The sequence below is a fragment of the Bubalus bubalis genome, chromosome 14 (assembly GCF_019923935.1).
Source record: "Bubalus bubalis isolate 160015118507 breed Murrah chromosome 14, NDDB_SH_1, whole genome shotgun sequence".
Taxonomy (NCBI): domain Eukaryota; kingdom Metazoa; phylum Chordata; class Mammalia; order Artiodactyla; family Bovidae; genus Bubalus; species Bubalus bubalis.
The window spans coordinates 18,711,861-18,730,357 of NC_059170.1; the positions used below are offsets into that span (position 1 = coordinate 18,711,861).

At 39.5% G+C, this 18,497-nt stretch overlaps 1 long non-coding RNA gene across 1 annotated transcript; it reads right to left on the bottom strand.

Moving 5' to 3' along the window:
- Positions 1-17,632: 17,632 nt before the first annotated feature.
- On the bottom strand, positions 17,633-18,445 carry LOC123329175. The gene is made up of 2 exons (XR_006544414.1): positions 17,948-18,445; positions 17,633-17,854 (listed from the first exon to the last, which is right to left on the bottom strand). It is a non-coding gene; the product is annotated as an uncharacterized LOC123329175 (long non-coding RNA).
- Positions 18,446-18,497: the final 52 nt, after the last annotated feature.

Below are 18,497 nucleotides of genomic sequence, written 5' to 3' on the forward strand. Positions count from 1 at the left end.
GATCCAGTGTGGGCAAAGATATTGATAAAGTATTTTTAAAAAGGAAAAAGAGGGAAATCTGGGGCTGTGTCTCAATTATCAATTATCAGTTGAAGCTGTGCCCCTTATACTCCTCTGCAGTCCTTCTTGCCTGCTTATTGACTCACTAAGACCCCAAAACTCTCTCCTCTTCCTCTTCTATTGCACAGTTATAAGTTTGAAATCTCACCTCCTTGACATCACCCTACTCGATCCAGCCCATAGTTCCTCTGGGCCTAAAAAAGTATCTTAGATCAGATCAGTCGCCCAGTTGTGTCCGACTCTTTGCAACCCCATGAATCCAAGCACGCCAGGCCTCCCTGTCCATCACCAACTCCCGGAGTTCACCCAGACCCATGTCCATCGAGTCAGTGATGCCATCCAGCCATCTCATCCTCTGTCGTCCCCTTCTCCTCCTGCCCCCAATCCCTCCCAGCATCAGAGTCTTTTCCAATGAGTCAACTCTTCGCATGAGGTGGCCAAAGTACTGGAGTTTCAGCTTTAGCCTCATTCCTTCCAAAGAAATCCCAGGGCTGATCTCCTTCAGAATGGACTGGTTGGATCTCCTTGCAGTCCAAGGGACTCTCAGGAGTCTTCTCCGACACCACAGTTCAAAAGCATCAATTCTTCCGTGCTCAGCCTTCTTCACAGTCCAACTCTCACAACCATACATGACCACAGGAAAAACCGTAGCCTTGACTAGACGAACATTTGCTGGCAAAGTAATGTCCCTGCTTTTGAATATGCTATCTAGGTTGGTCATAACTTTCCTTCCAAGGAGTAAGCGTCTTTTAATTTCATGGCTGCAGTCACCATCTGCAGTGATTTTGGAGCCCAGGAAAATAAAGTCTGACACTGTTTCCAGTGTTTCCCCATCTATCTCCCATGAAGTGGTGGGACCAGATGCCATGATCTTCGTTTTCTGAATGTTGAGCTTTAAGCTAACTTTTTCACTCTCCACTTTCACTTTCATCAGGAGGCTTTTTAGTTCCTCTTCACTTTCTGCCATAAGGGTGGTGTCATCTGCATATCTGAGGTTATTGATATTTCTCCCGGCAATCTTGATTCCAGTTTGTGTTTCTTCCAGTCCAGCGTTTCTCATGATGTACTCTGCATATAAGTTAAATAAACAGGGTGACAATATACAGCCTTGACGAACTCCTTTTCCTATTTGGAACCAGTCTGTTGTTCCATGTCCAGTTCTAACTGTTGCTTCCTGACCTGTATATAGGTTTCTCAAGAGGCAGGTCAGGTGGTCTGGTATTCCCATCTCTTTCAGAATTTTCCACAGTTTATTGTGATCCACACAGTCAAAGGCTTTGGCATAGTCAATAAAGCAGAAATAGATGTTTTTCTGGAACTCTCTTGCTTTTTCCATGATTCAGCGGATGTTGGCAATTTGATCTCTGGTTCCTCTGCCTTTTCTAAAACCAGCTTGAACATCAGGAAGTTCATGGTTCACATATTGCTGAAGCCTGGCTTGGAGAATTTTGAGCATTACTTTACTAGCATGTGAGATGAGTGCAATTGTGCGGTAGTTTGAGCATTCTTTGGCATTGCCTTTCTTTGGGATTGGAATGAAAACTGACCTTTTCCAGTCCTGTGGCCACTGCTGAGTTTTCCAAATGTGCTGGCATATTGAGTGCAGCACTTTCACAGCATCATCTTTCAGGATTTGGAATAGCTCAACTGGAATTCTATCACCTCCACTAGCTTTGTTCGTAGTGATGCTTTCTAAGGCCCACTTGACTTCACATTCCAGGATGTCTGGCTCTAGGTCAGTAATCACACCATCGTGATTATCTGGGTCATGAAGATCTTTTTTGTACAGTTCTTCTGTGTATTCTTGCCATCTCTTCTTAATATCTTCTGCTTCTGTTAGGTCCATACCATTTCTGTCCTTTATCGAGCTCATCTTTGCATGAAATGTTCCTTTGGTATCTCTGATTTTTTTTTAAGAGATCCCTAGTCTTTCCCATTCTGTTGTTTTCCTCTATTTCTTTGCATTGATCGCTGAAGAAGGCTTTCTTATCTCTTCTTGCTATTCTTTGGAACTCTGCATTCAGATGCTTATGTCTTTCCTTTTCTCCTTTGCTTTTCGCTTCTCTTCTTTTCACAGCTATTTGTAAGGCTTCCCCAGACAGCCATTTTGCTTTTTTTGCATTTCTTTTCTATGGGAATGGTATTGATCCCTGTCTCCTGTACAATGTCACGAACCTCATTCCATAGTTCATCAGGCACTCTATCTATCAGATCTAGGCCTTTAAATCTATTTCTCACTTCCACTGTATAATCATAAGGGATTTGATTTAGGTCATACCTGAATGGTCTAGTGGTTTTCCCTACTTTCTTCAATTTAAGTCTGAATTTGGCAATAAGGAGTTCATGGTCTGAGCCACAGTCAGCTCCCAGTCTTGTTTTTGCTGACTGTATAGAGCTTCTCCATCTTTGGCTGCACAGAATATAATCAATCTGATTTCAGTGTTGACCATTTGGTAATGTCCATGTATAGAGTCTTCTCTTGTGTTGTTGGAAGAGGATGTTTGTTATGACCAGTGCATTTTCTTGGCAGAACTCTATTAGTCTTTGCCCTACTTCATTCCGTATTCCAAGGCCAAATTTGTCTGTTACTCCAGGTGTTTCTTGACTTCCTACTTTTGCATTCCAGTCCCCTATAATGAAAAGGACATCTTTTTTGGGTGTTAGTTCTAAAAGGTCTTGTAGGTCTTCATAGAACCGTTCAACTTCAGCTTCTTCAGCGTTACTGGTTGGGACATAGACTTGGATTACTGTGATATTGAATGGTTTGCCTTGGAAATGAACAGAGATCATTCTGTCATTTTTGAGATTGCATTTCGGACTCTTTTGTTGACCATGATGGCCACTCCATTTCTTCTGAGGGATTCCTGCCCACAGTAGTAGATATAATGGTCATCTGAGTGAAATTCACCCATTCCAGTCCATTTCAGTTCGCTGATTCCTAGAATGTCGACATTCACTCTTGCCATCTCTTGTTTGACCACTTCCAATTTGCCTTGATTCATGGACCTGACATTCCAGGTTCCTATGCAATATTGCTCTTTACAGTTCGGACCTTGCTTCTATCACCAGTCACATCCACAGCTGGGTATTGTTTTTGCTTTGGATCCATCCCTTCATCCTTTCTGGAGTTATTTCTCCACTGATCTCCAGTAGCATATTGGGCACCTACTGACCTGGGGAGTTTCTCTTTCAGTATCCTATCATTTTGCATTTTCATACTGTTCATGGGGTTCTCAAGGCAAGAATACTGAAGTGGTTTGCCATTCCCTTCTCCAGTGGACCACATTCTGTCAAATATCTCCACCATGACCCACCCGTCTTGGGTTGCCCCACGGGCATGGCTTAGTTTCATTGAGTTAGACAAGGCTGTGGTCCTAGTGTGATTAGATTAACTAGTTTTCTGTGAGTATGGTTTCAGTGTGTTTGCCCTCTGATGCCCTCTTGCAACACCTACCGTCTTACTTGGGTTTCTCTTACCTTGGGCGTGGGGTACCTCTTCATGGCTGCTCCAGCAAAGCGCAGCCATTGCTCCTTACCTTGGACGAGGGGTATCTCCTCCCCACCAAAAAAAGTATCTTAACTGCAATCTCAATTCCAAATTCTAGGCTGGAAATAGTTATCACCAAAGAAAGTCCCTAAATGACAATTATGGAAAAACAGGTAATCACAGGTTCGCTCACACCTTATTCTACTTCCCCTGATATCCTTGCCTATATCATGGTCTTTTTTTTTCCCCCTCTCTACTTCATAAGCTTTTTTAAGGCCTTTATGCTTTTCAAAGGTTTATTTAACCTACACGCTGAATCATCACCACTTCCCTTCCCACTCATCTCCTTCTATTTCCAGGGGAGCCTTTTTATTGTAGGAGGTAAAACAGAAACCTGACTAAAGTAGAAATTAAAGGTGCTGTGAAACTCCCAATGCTGAAACCTTATGAATCCAGAGAGCAGTGGCTCTTGTCCACTTTGAACTCTTCCTGCCCTAGAGAGCCTGTATCTTCCCACCACATAAGTTGGGGTAAAACCACTGGCCAAATGGAGAAATAAGTTATATTTCCTACAGATTTTCCAAATTTCCCTTTTATCTCTACATACCACACCTACCTTTGCCTGTCCCCCCTTCCGATTCTACTTCAAATTTTTATCCCTTTTGGAAAAAAAAAATAATGACAATATTTCTTGAATTTTCACTGTTCGCTAGACACTGTGCTAAGTGAATTGTTTCATTATAAATTTCATTATAAATTATTTCATCATAATAAATTACATGAATTATTTCATTTAATAACCCTTGAAGAAAGTCCCTTGTAATGGAGCCCCAGAGAAGTTACTTGTCTAAGGTCACATCACTAAGAATAATTTAAGTACCAACAATTTAATTCCAGATCTCATGCTTATTAATCCTAAACTAACCAGATTCTGAGGAGAGTCTCCTCTTGTTCCTCTGCCCTCAAACTCTCTCCAATCTGGCCTATTTTCCAAACTATTCAAATTGCCATTCTAACATAACAGTAGTAATAAATAAAGTGATGCTTTAAAAACAGGTTGGGACTTCCCCGTTGGTTCAGTGGCTAAGGCTCTGAGTTCCCAGTGCAGGGGGCTGGGGTTCAATCTCTGGTCAGGGAACTAGAATCCACATGCTGTAACTGAGTTTGCATGCCACAACTAAAGGATCCTACATGCCACAGTGAAGATGGAAGATCCCTTGTGATGCAACTGAGACTCAGCACAGCCAAAATAAATAAATATATTTTAAAAATAATTTAAAAATAACCATATCATCCACTCCCCTACACAAATCCCTCTAATGCTATCCCCTCTCTCACTGAAAGTAAATCCAAAATCTTTACCCACCAGCCATTCTTGATCTGCCTCTTGTGTTCCCCAGCTCTCTGACCTCCAATTCTCTTCCCTCTGCTTTGCTCACTCCAGTTACATGAGCATCCTTGCTTTTTCTTGAGCAGGCTAAGTTCACTTCTACTGGGGTTTTGTACTTGCTGTTCCCTCTACCTGGAAAAATCTACCCTCAGATACTCATAAAACTTAGCACTTTGTTTCTTTCTGGTCTCTGTTCAAGTGTAATATATATATTTTTTTTATCATAGAAGCTGCCTCCCTAAATACAACAGTATCCTGTCTTTCTCTCTCTCCCTTAATCTCATTTATTCTTCTTCAAAGCACTTATCACCATCTGGCATATTACATATGTATTTTTTGTAAATAATCTGTTTCCTATCTTTAGAATTTAAAAAATTCCTGAGGTCAGGGACTTTGTTTTGTTTACTGCTATATCCCCAGTGCATGGAATGATACCCAGCATAAAATAGGTGTTTAATATTTTGCATGAATAATAAAATTAAACAGTATTTTTGAGTACTTCCATTACACCAGGTATTCTATATACATCACCTATGAATTTTCTCATTTAATCTTTATAATAATCTTATGAGATTTAACCTTTTAAATACGACGTCCAAAACTTTTCAGTAGTTTATGAACAACTAATTCTCTGAGAAAAAAAAAGAAAAGATTGAGTTGTAGCATTTGTGATATCTGTGATATAAATAGTCACACTCTGGCTGATTTAAGACTACCAATATGAGATCAATCAGCTCACTGAATTTCTGGGCACTTATTGAATCACAAACTGGTATGAGTCTGCTCTGGCATGCCATTGCTACTGCTATTAGGCGAGCATAGAAAGCTCTTCACAAATTACCCCTCACTCATCTTTCCAATGGAATCTCCTATGACTCTCCAACTCACCCACACAGCCCACTTTCAAATCATGAAGAATTCCTGTCTGTGTAAGAACATGCCCTGCTTGTTCTATACTTAATTTCATTGGGCAATGTGCTTTATTTCTGAGAAGTTCTTCCATCCTTCCTTAGTTTGGCTCTGCGCTGGTGTGTCTTCAAAGCAACATAAACCAATTCAACAAATAGTAGTTAAGCAACCAGCACATTCCAGGCAGGATGTTAGGAGCTGGGGGATAGAAGTAAAGGAGAAGCAGTTGTTGATATTCCCAGAGTGGCTCACAATCTGGTAGTGAAGGCAAATGCATAAGCAATGAAGCCAAATTATAGCCTAAGAGAAGTAATAATGAGGGATTAAATGAGTCTAGCAAGGGTGGGCAGGATCAAGACCAACCTTCTAAAGGAAAGTAAAGGAGACTTTACTTCCTTTACTTCTAAGGAAGTAAAACACAGACATCTTTCCAGATAGACATTTCAAGGCAGGGAGATACAAGCAATTGGAGACTTCTGGAGCAGATCGAGAAAGTGCTATAGGATGGACAGTTATGCTTTCTGAACTCCTTTTTGCGTCCCAAACCCTCAGTGGGTAACTCGATTCCACTCCATTATAGCAGAATTGCCAATGGGCAAGTGGTCAAAAGCGATGAACAGCCACAAACACAAGAGGAAATACAATAATATCAACATTTTGAGAAATGTTTACCAAAATTTTATACATACTGTTTGGTTACTAGCAAACCATGGCCAACAGACTAGGTGGCCATGGATCAAAGAATACCATGGAACTCAATTGACCTGTTCAATCAGTTACAAACATTGGAAAATATAGCAAAAATAATTGGAAATGACAAATCAATATTGGTGGGATGTGGAGAAAAGTACATTTAATAAATATGTACTAAAATTAAACTATGTGTCAGCCACCAATTTGTGTGCTTTACTTGTATTAACTCATTTAACTTATAATTTATGCTACAATTTTATAAAACAGGTTCTCTTTTTTCATTGATTTCAATTTATTTTTTTGACTGTGCTGGGTTTTTGTCTCTGTGGGGGCTTTTCTCTAGTTGTGTTGAGCAGGCCTACTCTCTAGTTGCGGTGCACAGGCTTCTCAATGCAATGGCTTCTCCTGTTGCAGAGCACAGGCTCTAGGGTGCGAGTGCTTCAGTAATTGTAGTATGAGGGCTCGTAGTTGCGGTTCCCAGGCTTTAGAGCACAAGCTCAATAGCTGTGGGTCATGGGCTTAGTTGCTCAGAGGCATGGGGGTCTTCCCGGACTAGGGATCGAACTTGTGTCTCCTGCATTGGCAGGTGAATTCTTCACCACTGAGCCACCAGGGAAGCCCCCAAAACAGATTATATTATTATCCCACAGATATTTCACTAAGAAAACAGAACTTAAGACAGGGCAAATAACCCGTTCAGTGTCACAGACATTCAGTGTGATGCTGGAATCAGTCTGTACTGGCTTGTAAGAGCTGATTATTATTAATAAATATTCAGTTGGCAGCTTAAAATAGGCCCTAAGTGAAAATATTTACACTATGAACATTGACAAACATCAGACCTCTTTTTTTTAAGAGCAAATTTATCTGCACACCATTAGTAGTCTTTGGTAGTATTCCAGGCCCTGGGGATATAACAATAAACAAAATAAACAAAAATCTCTGCTTTCATGAACTTTATAGTCTAATGGTGGGAGATAAATAATGAACAAACAAATAAATAAAATATATGGTATATCAGATGATGACAAGGGCTATGGAGAAAAATAAGTGAAAAGGGGGTAAAAGTATGCCATCCCTTTTTATTTATTTATTTTTGGCTGTGCTGCATGGCATGCAGGATCCCAGTTCCCTGACCAGGAACTGAACCCATGCTCTCTACATTTGAAGCATGAACTCTTAACCACTAGACCCTCAGGGAAGTCCCATGCTCCCATTTTTTAAAAATGATTATTACTGGAGTATGGTTGCTTTGCAGTGTTGTATTAGTTTCTGCTGTACAACAAAATGAATTAGCTATACGTATACATACCTATCCTCTTTTTTGGATTTCTTTCCCATTTAGGTCACCACAGAACAATGAATAACATTCCCTGTGCTATAGTGCAAGTTCTGAGTTCTATTTTATACATACAGTAGTATGTATATGTATACAGATACTAGTGTATGTATAAAATTGGGATTGCCATCAATCAGAATCTCCCAATGCATCCCAACCTCAACCCCATGCTATCATTTTAAATAGGATGGTCAGGGAAGGCCTCACTAAGAAGGTAATGTCTGATTATGACCTTAAGGAAATAGGAAGGAGCAAGACATGCATCTGTTTTGGAGCAGAGTGTCCTGCATAAAGCTTCAGCAAATGCCAAGGCTCTAAGAAGCACAGACATGCCTTGGGTATTTAAGGAATAGCAAAGAGGCCAGTTGACTGGGAACAGACAGGATGAGGGGAAATCTGCAAGGGAGAGTGTGATAAGTGTACCTAGGCATTATTTTTTAACTTAAAAAAAAAAAAAGACCTTGGAACACATAGCTGGATAAACCATAAACTAATAGCAAAAATAATAACTCATGTTTATTTTTTTTTCACATTTATTGACTATTTCCTGTGAGTTCAGCTCAGCTCAGTTCAGTCGCTCAGTCAGGACTCTTTGAGACCCCATAGACTGCAGCACACCAGGCTTCCCTGTCCATCACCAACTCCTAGAGTTTACTCAAACTCATGTCCATTGAATCAGTGATGCCATCCAACCATTTCATTCTCTGTTGTCCCCTTCTCCCTCTGCCTTCAATCTTTCCAAGCATCAGGGTCTTTTCCAATGAATCAGCTCTTTGCATCAGGGGGCCAAAGTATTGGAGTTTCAGCTTCAGCATCAGTCCTTCCAATGAATATTCAGGACTGATTTCCTTTAGGATGGACTGGTTGGATCTCCTTACAGTCCAAGGGACTCTCAAGAGTCTTCTGCAACCCCACAGTTCAAATGCATCGGTTCTTCGGTGCTCAGCTTTCTTTATAGTCCAACTCTCACATCCATACATGACTACTGGAAAAATCATAGCTTTGACTAGACAGACCTTTGTCAGCAAAGTAATGTCTCTGCTTTTTCACATGCTGTCTTGGTTGGTCATAGCTTTTCTTCCAAGGAGCAAGCATCTTTTAATTTCATGGCTGAAGTCACCATCTGCAGTGATTTTGGAGCCCAAGAAAATAAAGTCTTTGTTTCCATTGTTTCCCCATCCATTTGGCATGAAGTTATGGGACTGGATGCCATGATCTTAGTTTTCTGAATGTTGAGCTTTAAGCCAACTTTTTCACTCTCCTCTTTCACTTTCATCAAGAGGCTCTTTAGTTCTTCCTATGAGTTAGGCCACTGTAAGCACTTCATGTACATTATCGTACTAAATTTTCTCCATATTATTTTACTTAATCCTCAGATCAGACTGTGAGGCTGGGGAAACTGAAACAACTGTGAGTTTAAGTAAATTGAACAGAACTGTACTATGTAGGGGAACAGATGAGAGCCCATATCTATTCTTGCTTGCTCTATACCTACCCTTCTCTATTAGAATTGTTGGGTGAATCTATTATATTCCACATGATTAACCTGAGTGAAGGTGCTTTGCTGTAATTGTAGGGCATTATTATTATTAGGTACATGGGTGTGACTTGACATATGATTATGCAAACAAAAGCTATAGACCTTAAGAAGGGCACTAAGAATTAAGTGGAGATATAATTTTAACTGAGGGTAATTGGAAAAGACATACAAAGAAGGTAGCATTTGAGCTGAACCTTGAAGAGCTTTCCTGATAGCTCAGCTGGTAAAAGAATCTGCCTGCAATGCAGGATACCCCAGTTCAATTCCTGGGTCAGGAAGATCCACTGGAGAAGGGATAGGCTATCCAACCAGTATTCTTGGGCTTCCCTGGTAGCTCAACTGGTAAAGAATCTGCCTGCAATGCAGGAGACCTGGGTTTGATCCTTGGGTTGGGAAGATCAGCTGGAGAAAGGAAAGGCTGCCCACTCCAGTATTCTAGCCTGGAGAATTACATGGACTGTGTAGTCCATAAGGTTGCAAAGAGTTGGACAAAACTGAATGACTTTCACTCACTTTCATGTATTAGTCAAGTTCATGGAGGGAGGTAGAGACCACCTGTTATCTGAAGAGAGACAATTTGATATAATGGATTGTCAACCATGTAACTGAAGAAGTAAAAGAAGAAATCTAAGCTATCGTGAAGGCAGTGATTGTTAATTGTAGGAACACCTACAACGCTTAGGGCTGAGAGAGCAAAGGGAAGAGGTTGGAATGATTAAAACGTATACACTTAGAGGAAGTGCTAAAGAGAACTGAAACAGACCTCTGAAGAGGAGGCCATACTTGGTGTGTACTTGCGTCTCTGAACTCAGAGGGGTTGGGACCAAGACCTTTGTGAAGGAGTCACTGGGCAGTCAGTGCTAATGAGACTGATCCTGTAAGCATTGTAAAATTACAAACTGGTTTCCAGAAGGGAGGGAGATTGGGAGTGGAGAGAAATAAATAAGGAGATTAAGACATACAAACTTTCAGCTGCAAAATAGATGAGTCATGGGTATGAAATATAGTGTGAGGAATATGGTCAGTAATTATGTAATATCTTTGTAAGGCAACAGGTAATAACTAGACTTATCAAGGTGTATATTTTGAAACATATAGAAATGTTAAATCATTATATTGTATAACAGTAACTAACATAGCCTTGTAGGTCAATTATACATCAAAAACAAGCAAACATGGGACTTCGTTGGTGGTCTAGTGGTTAAGACTCTGCACTCCCAAAGCAGGAGGCCCAGGTTTGATCCCTGGTCAGGGAACTTGATCCCACATGTCACAAATAAAGATCCTACATGCTGCAACTGAGACCTGACACAGTCAAATAAATAAACAAATAAAATGTATATTAAAAAAAGAAAAAAAAAACAAGCAAACATTTCTTTAAAATGGATAACCAACAAGGACCTACTGTATAGCACAGGGAACTCTGCTCAGTGTTTTGCGGTAGCCTGGATGGGAGGGGAGTTTGAGGGACCATGGATACATGTATCTGTATGGCTGAGTCCCTTTGCTGTCCACCTGAAACTATCACAACATAGTTAATCAGCTATACCCCAATACAAGATAAAAAGTTAGGAAAACAAGAAAAAGCAAACAAACATAGGGCATGAGATCAGATTTGTGGCTAACAGAGGGAAGGAGTTCAGGGGAGAGGGAATGGGGTCAAGGAAGTGAAAAGGTACAAACTTCCAGTTATAAGATAAATAAATGGACTTCTCTGGTGGTCGAGTAGTAAAAAATCTGCCTGCCAGTTCAGAAGATATGGGTTCAATCCCTGGTCCAGGAAAATTTCACATGCCTTGAATCACTGAAGCCCATGTACCACAACTATTGAACCTGTGCTCTGGAGTCTTCGAGCCACAACCACTGAAACCACATGCTGCACCTACTGAGCCTGCTGCTTAGAGCCCATGCTCCATCACAAGAGAAGCCACCGCAGTGAGAAGCCAGGGCACTGCAACTGGAGAAAGCCCACACGCAACACTGTGTACTTGTATACTTGTTTATACAATGCAAACATACACTGTTTCAATATCCTGAAAATAGGGAAACATATGATGTGATCTAGAAACCAGGGATTTGGGGGACTTTCATCTCCCTGCAGCACTTTGTTATAGAATCTAGGGGTCCTTAGATGACCCTTTTCTTTCTTTCCTCCTTTTTAAGACTGAGGTAAAATTCATATAACACAAAAGAAAATTAACAATGAGTCATGCTAAACTATACATTTTTTGGCATTTCCTACATTCATAATATTGTGCAACCATCTCTAGTCATTAGTTTCAGAGCAATTTCAACAGTCTGAAAGGAAATCTCATACTCATTAAGTAGTTATTCCCCACTCCTCCTTCCTCCTAACTCCTGGAAACTACTAATCTGCTGTTTTCTGTCTCCATGAATGTATCTATTTTAAATGTTTCATATACATGAAATTATGTGACGTTTTGTGTCTGGCATCTTTCATTTAGCAGAATGTTTTTGAGGTTCATCTACTTGGTAGCATGTATCAGTACTTCAATAATTTTCATGGCTGAATAATACTCTCCTGTATGGATATAGCACTTTCAGTTTATATAGTTATCACTTGATGGACATTTGCGTTGAGTTCATTTTTGACTATTATGAATAATACTGTTATGAATATTTGTGTACAGGTATTTGTTTGAAGACAGGCTTTCAATTCTCTTGGGTCTATACTTAGAAGTGGAATTGCAGATCGTATGATATTTCTATACTTAACTACTTAACTTTTTGAGGAGCTGCTGAACTGTTTTCTACAACAGTTGTACCATTTTACATTCACACAGCAATGTCTAGAAAGTTCTACTTCCTCCACATTCTTACCAAAATCTCCTTTCTTTTACAGCAACTGCACACAAGTCATGTTCACACTGCCCATATTCCAACTCTGATGCTTCATCTCTATACTGAGTTAGGACTTGCTTGTTTAGAGATGTTTGTGCATATCATGTCCCTTTGGGTCTCCTCTAGAAAATGACTGTTAAGGACTTTTTTTTTCTTGCTCAAAAACAAACAGAAAAATTGAGACTATTAGATACACCCTTTCAGAGATGTTGTCTTTCTGGGCTATTCATTTTCATTCACTCATATGGAATTACATGCTTTTTATTTAAAATCACTGTGGTTTGATGATTCTTTGGTTTTTCATCCATCACTTTCAAGGTGTAGCTCCATCTTGTGATGCTTATCAGCAGAATCTTCCTCTCCATTGCTAGATTTGCTTAAATTCCAAATCTTTTGCAATATTATGTTTGATTGCATTTCTTTTTGCTTCTGTGAGCAGATGTTTTAAACAATACTCTGCCTCCTAATTTTCAATGTTTTATCTATTTCTCTGGTTGTTGAATCATATTTTGGAATAAAACATATTGCTTTTGTGGTCCTCTAAGCTTGCTTCTGCCATTCCTTCATTTTAAAGAAAATTAATATTGCCCAATTTATATGCATTTGTGAAAACTCATATATTAGTACAATTAAGATTTTTCATTTCACTGTATGTAAAATTTATCTCACTAAAAAAAAAAAGTGAACAACTACTAAATTCTCTGGAGAAGGAAAGGCATCCCACTCCAGTGTTCTTGGCTGGAAAATTACATGGACAGAAGAGCCTGGTGGGATATAGTCCATGGGGTTGCAAAGAGTTGGACACGACTTAGCAACTGAGCACTGAGCACTGCTGCTGCTAAGCTGCTAAGTCGCTTCACTTGTGTCTGACTGTGCAACCCCATAGACGGCAGCCCAACAGGCTCCCCGTCCCTGGGATTCTCCAGGCAAGAACACTGGAGTGGGTTGCCATTTCCTTCTCCAATGCATGAAAGTGAAAAGTGAAAGTGAAGTCCTCAGTCGTGTCTGACTCTTAGCGACCCCATGGACTGCAGCCTACCAGGCTCCTCCGTCCATGGGATTTTTCAGGCAAGAGTACTGGAGTGGGGTGCCATTGCCTTCTCCAACTGAGGACTAAACTCTAGTTAAAAACACGCAATGCTGAAGAGTTTAGAGATGGTATGCATTAATGTCTGAAATTGTGAAAAGCATTAAAAAATTAAGCTGGATACCTGGATGGAAAGAGGGATAGGCTGATGAATAGATATGTAGTAAAACAAATATTGAAAAATGTTAAATTCAAAATCATTGGTAAGCATATATATTATTTTCTCAGCCTGTTTCATAATTCTCGTTGTAAAATTAAAAAAAAAAACCTTCTTAATTGCTCTGATGACTTATGTCAATCAGTTCTTTGTAGAAGATTCTGTGATGATTTCCATCATAGTCTGAACCCATCAATTTATTTAATCCAATTCAAGTAAATAAACAACATTTAGAGGAATAAATGAGAATGTATAGAAAATTGTTTGTAAACTGTGTAGAACTATATAACCATGCCATTATTAATTCTATGATGGTCAAGGGATTGAGCCTGTGTAAAATCTTAAAACAAAACACTATCCCAAACATATTCCCTGGCAATCCAATGGTTAGGACTCTGAATTCTCACTGCCAAGGGCCCAGGTTCAACCCCTGACCAGGGAACTAAGATCCTGCAAGCCACGTGGTATGGCAAAAAAAAAAAAAAAAAAAAAAAAATCAAATTAAAAAAAAACTGGAAAGTCTTAAAGGAAAGAGATTGTGTTTTTTATTTATTTGGTTCTCACAAATTGTCCACTGAGTACCAAAAATTCAAAAGGTACTAAGCACAGAATGAATCAGTAAATGGCACATTTCACAGATAAAACTCTAAAAGAAAAGGGGACAAGGGATGTCCCTGGTGGTCCAGTGGTTAAGAATCTGCCTTCCAATGCAGGGGGCCTGGGTTCTATCCCTGGTTGGGGAACTAAGATGCCACATGTGAGGGGGCAACTAAGTTCTTGCAACCAGAACCCATGCACCACATCAGGAGGAGCTCATGCAGCTAAAGGAAGACCCAGGGCAGCCAAAAACAAAAGGGGAGGGGCAAAACAGGGCTATTAAGAGGTACTAGCTGTTCTTTATAAAATAAGCTATCAGGATATATTGTACAGCATAGGCCATATAGCAAATATTTTATAATAACTATAAATGTAGTATAACCTATAAAAGTTTTGAATCAATATATAGTGAATCTAGAACAACATACTATTAAAGGAATGTTCTACATTTGTTATAGCTTATTAAATTTTTGCCATTTTTATGTTTAATCTAAAATAATGTTTGTTTTTTAAATAGTTTTTTGAGGGAGTTCCCTTGTGCCCTAGTAGTTAGAATTCCACATTCAATCTCTGATCAGGGAACTGAGATCCCACAAGCTGGGTGGTGTGGCCAAGAAATAAATAGTATCTTGCATAATCTTTTTTATCATGGGATGGACAGATGGACAAATAAGTGGCTGTTGATATACCCATGAAACAGCTCTTAAGGACGAATTTATGCAAATTCCTTTTGGATATGTCACTACACTGCCCCTGACATTATGGCCAGTAGTCAGGCAAGTATGTGAAATCAATGCCAAATTCAATCTTTAAGTAGATTGATTATACAATCAAGTCCAAATGAGGGTGGAGGGGGATGATTTGATCCTCCCAAATCAGGCAAAAGTCATAAGGCTGGCAAAATTACCTCCACTAGTGTGAAATGGGATTAAGTTTCTCATTGTTACAGAGACTTAGAGGGAAAAAAGAAAGTTCACAGTGTCCCCAGAGGCTCAACAATTGCTGGAATCTGCCAGGTAAAGCATGCAAACAGTTGTTGGTTCAGGTCAGAAACTCTGGCCAATCAGAAACCTTGGTCCTCTGAGATAATATCTGAATTCTTTTGGAATGTTAATATCAAAATTTTTTGAGATAATAAAACCTTTCTGTTATAAGCATCTTTTTATACAGGGAAATTTCAATTTAAAGACTTAAAACTTTCATATTAAGAATGCTTTGTACATATATATGTTATATGTTAGTCACTCAGTTGTGTCTGATTCTTTGTGACCCCAAGGACTGCAGCCTGCAAGGCTCTTCTGTCCAGGGAATTCTCCAGGCAAGAATATTGGAGTTGGTAGCCATTCTCTTCTCCAGGGGACCTTCCTGACCCAGAGATCTATTCAGGTCTCCTGCATTGCAGGTGGATTCTTTACCATCTGAGCCACCAGTGAAATCTACTTTATACATTTCTGTATTTAAATTGTAATGTTTAAAGGAACTTGAGGTACTAGAAATTCAGGTAAAAAAATATGATTAAGTAACTGACGAGATTTGTCATTTTAATTGGAAAAGTATAAGACTACATTAGAATATTTTAAGAAAATTTAAAACACCATATTTGTGATTTTAATTTTTTAGGTTTAGAAGAGTTTATATACTTGTAAAAGTTTTAAAGCACTCAAAAATAACACATTAAAAAAAAACACCATGTTAAACTGACAAAAGCATACTAAATTTGAGGACATTTATCTAACATAAATGGGACTGATTTTTTGAAGGGAGTTTAGTCCATTCAATTTGAATTCAACACAATATTAACAGAAAAAGTGAAGATGATTCTAATATTCTAGTTAGATTTATAAATAAAACAAATTTTCTAAGTCAGTCTTAGTCTCAAGGAAACTAGATTAAAATGCACTTATTCTATACATTGAATGTTAACTTTTAAAATGCAAGTATGAAAAATAGCATCTTCTGTCCATAGAAGTCATACATGAATGTTAAAAAACTCACACTGGCAAAATATATTTAATTATCAGCCAAATTCTCTAAGCATAACATCTGCTACCTTCTTTATCCCAGGCCCTTAGTTAGCCTATGGTCATCTCTTCACAAGTTTTAAGATAGAATGATATTCTTGGTGGCGATGATTTAACCCAATTAACTTCGAGGCAAAAGAATTGAGAACGTAATGATGAAAGGGGAAGGAGTCCATGAGCCAGACAGAGTGAGAGTTTTGCATGGTGAATAAAAAGCATATCATATTTTTAATATTTTTTTAAATACATAAAAATACTTTCATTTTAGAGACTGAGTTTTCCAGTTGGTGTTTCTTGTTTGTGTGCTAAATTGCCAGGTTCACTCTGATCATTCTGGGACAGAAAACAATTTAAGGGATATTCAATACTCAAGTACGGAGAAGGCAATGGCAACCCACTCCAGAACTCTTGCCTGGAAAATCCCATGGACGGAGGAGCCTGATAGGCTGCAGTCCATGGGGTCGCAAAGAGTCAGACGCAACTGAGTGACTTCACTTTCATGCATTGGAGAAGGAAATGGCAACCCACTCCAGTGTTCTTGCCTGGAGAATCCCAGGGACGGTGGAGCCTGGTGGGCTGCCGTCTATGGGGTCGCACAGATTCAGACACTACTGAAGCGACTTAGCAGCAGCAGCAATACTCAAGTAACTGAGAGCTTAAAATATTTCTCTTCTCAAATAAGAAGTCTAGAGATTAAAGTCAGATTCTGTGCAGTCATATTCCCAAACAAACAAAATTAAGTAGGGACCACCATCTATGTTTTAATATTTTCACAATTAACAAGTCACAACACTAGAATTAAAGGGAAAAACAAAGGCAAAGGTTAGCTTGTCTTTTCTAAAATAATTGTGTTTCAATATAATGTGATGATTTTCAACATTCAAAAAATGAAAAACATCTGAGTTTTCAGGAAAAGAAGTTAAGGGAATATTACTAATTATGCAAAATCTATTAATTCTCTAAAAGAAACACCTAAGTGCAAAGTTAATCTGAAATGCAAAGCCTCTTTACACCAAGATTTCCTCTAAATATTTTATTTAGAGATAATAGAAGTTAACGTTTTTGAGGATTAAATATTTGCCAGGCATTTTACATGGCAAAAGAGGCTATTACCTCATTCAATCCTTTCTATACTCCTATTAGGCCTTCATTCATCCATTCATTGATTTAATGAGTTTCTACCTGCGCATCTGGCTAAGTGCTGACAGTTCACTAGTGAGCATTACTGGCCTTCCTCACTAATAAGAAGTTTAGTAATTATACTCTTCTTCACAGGAAGAAATGGAGGGTAGGTTCATTTACTTGTCCAAGGTCACAGTATTGAAGCAGCTAGACAAACTCATCTCAAAGCTTTGCAGTCAATCATTAAGCTGCCAACAGACTTCTAGATTTTCTCTCAAGATTTTTTTGTTTTTAATTTTTTTCTCTCTAAATTTTTTCAACCATTTTTATCTTAAAGTCTTGTAGACAATGACCTCTGTGCTCTCCGCTTTTTCACCGTGTAGACCAAAGAACAAGTGGTGACTGTACGTTGTAACTGCCATGCATCTGGGAGACTTCAGGGACAAGGAGCCAAGTCCCAGGGGGATTACTGTTCACTGGCTAAGTCGTGTCCAGCTTTTTGCGAGCCCATAAAATGCAGGTTTCCTTGTCCTTCACTTTGCTCGGCTTCATGTCCATTGAGTACATACCCAGGGGAATGGGGTACATTTCTGAAAAAACAATAGCAACCCCCACACAAGGTCAGATTATAAATTCGAGGGGCACAGAACTGGACCACGCCTAGGGATGCAGTGTTTTTTCACCTTCTCTTTGCCTTTGCCCACTGCTTCCAAGGGTATTTTGAAGCTAGGCAGCCAACACGGTGCCTGGTCCACTGGCTCCACAGGCCGAGAAATCTTTTTGTTTCACACTCTTAGCCCCCTACCCCTGAACGTCTCTTTTCATCTTCTCTCTTGCTTGCTGTTCACTCCGTCTTCACCCTTGGCAGATAATCTGTATAAGAGCCTTTTCGTTTTATTCTAGAGCCATATGGACTAGATTGGTTTACAGCGACCTTGACAGACACCTGGGTGGGAGGCCTGGGGGAGGGGGCAGCCGTCATCTCAGAAACCTTCTGATAGCTCTGGGGCGGTGGCCACGAGGAGGCGGCGACCACTGAACTCCATTCAGTGATGAGTTTTCTGGAAGATTGACAGTACGTGTACCAACTGTCTTTGCGCTAGCAGCTTGCGCGATCTCGCGAGATGTGGACGCTGATCAGGAGTATGGACTCAAAGGCGCCTTTCTGAGTGGGGGATGGGAATATCTGTGGCGCAATCATTGCGCGAGATTGGGCCATAGTCGCTGGGGGCC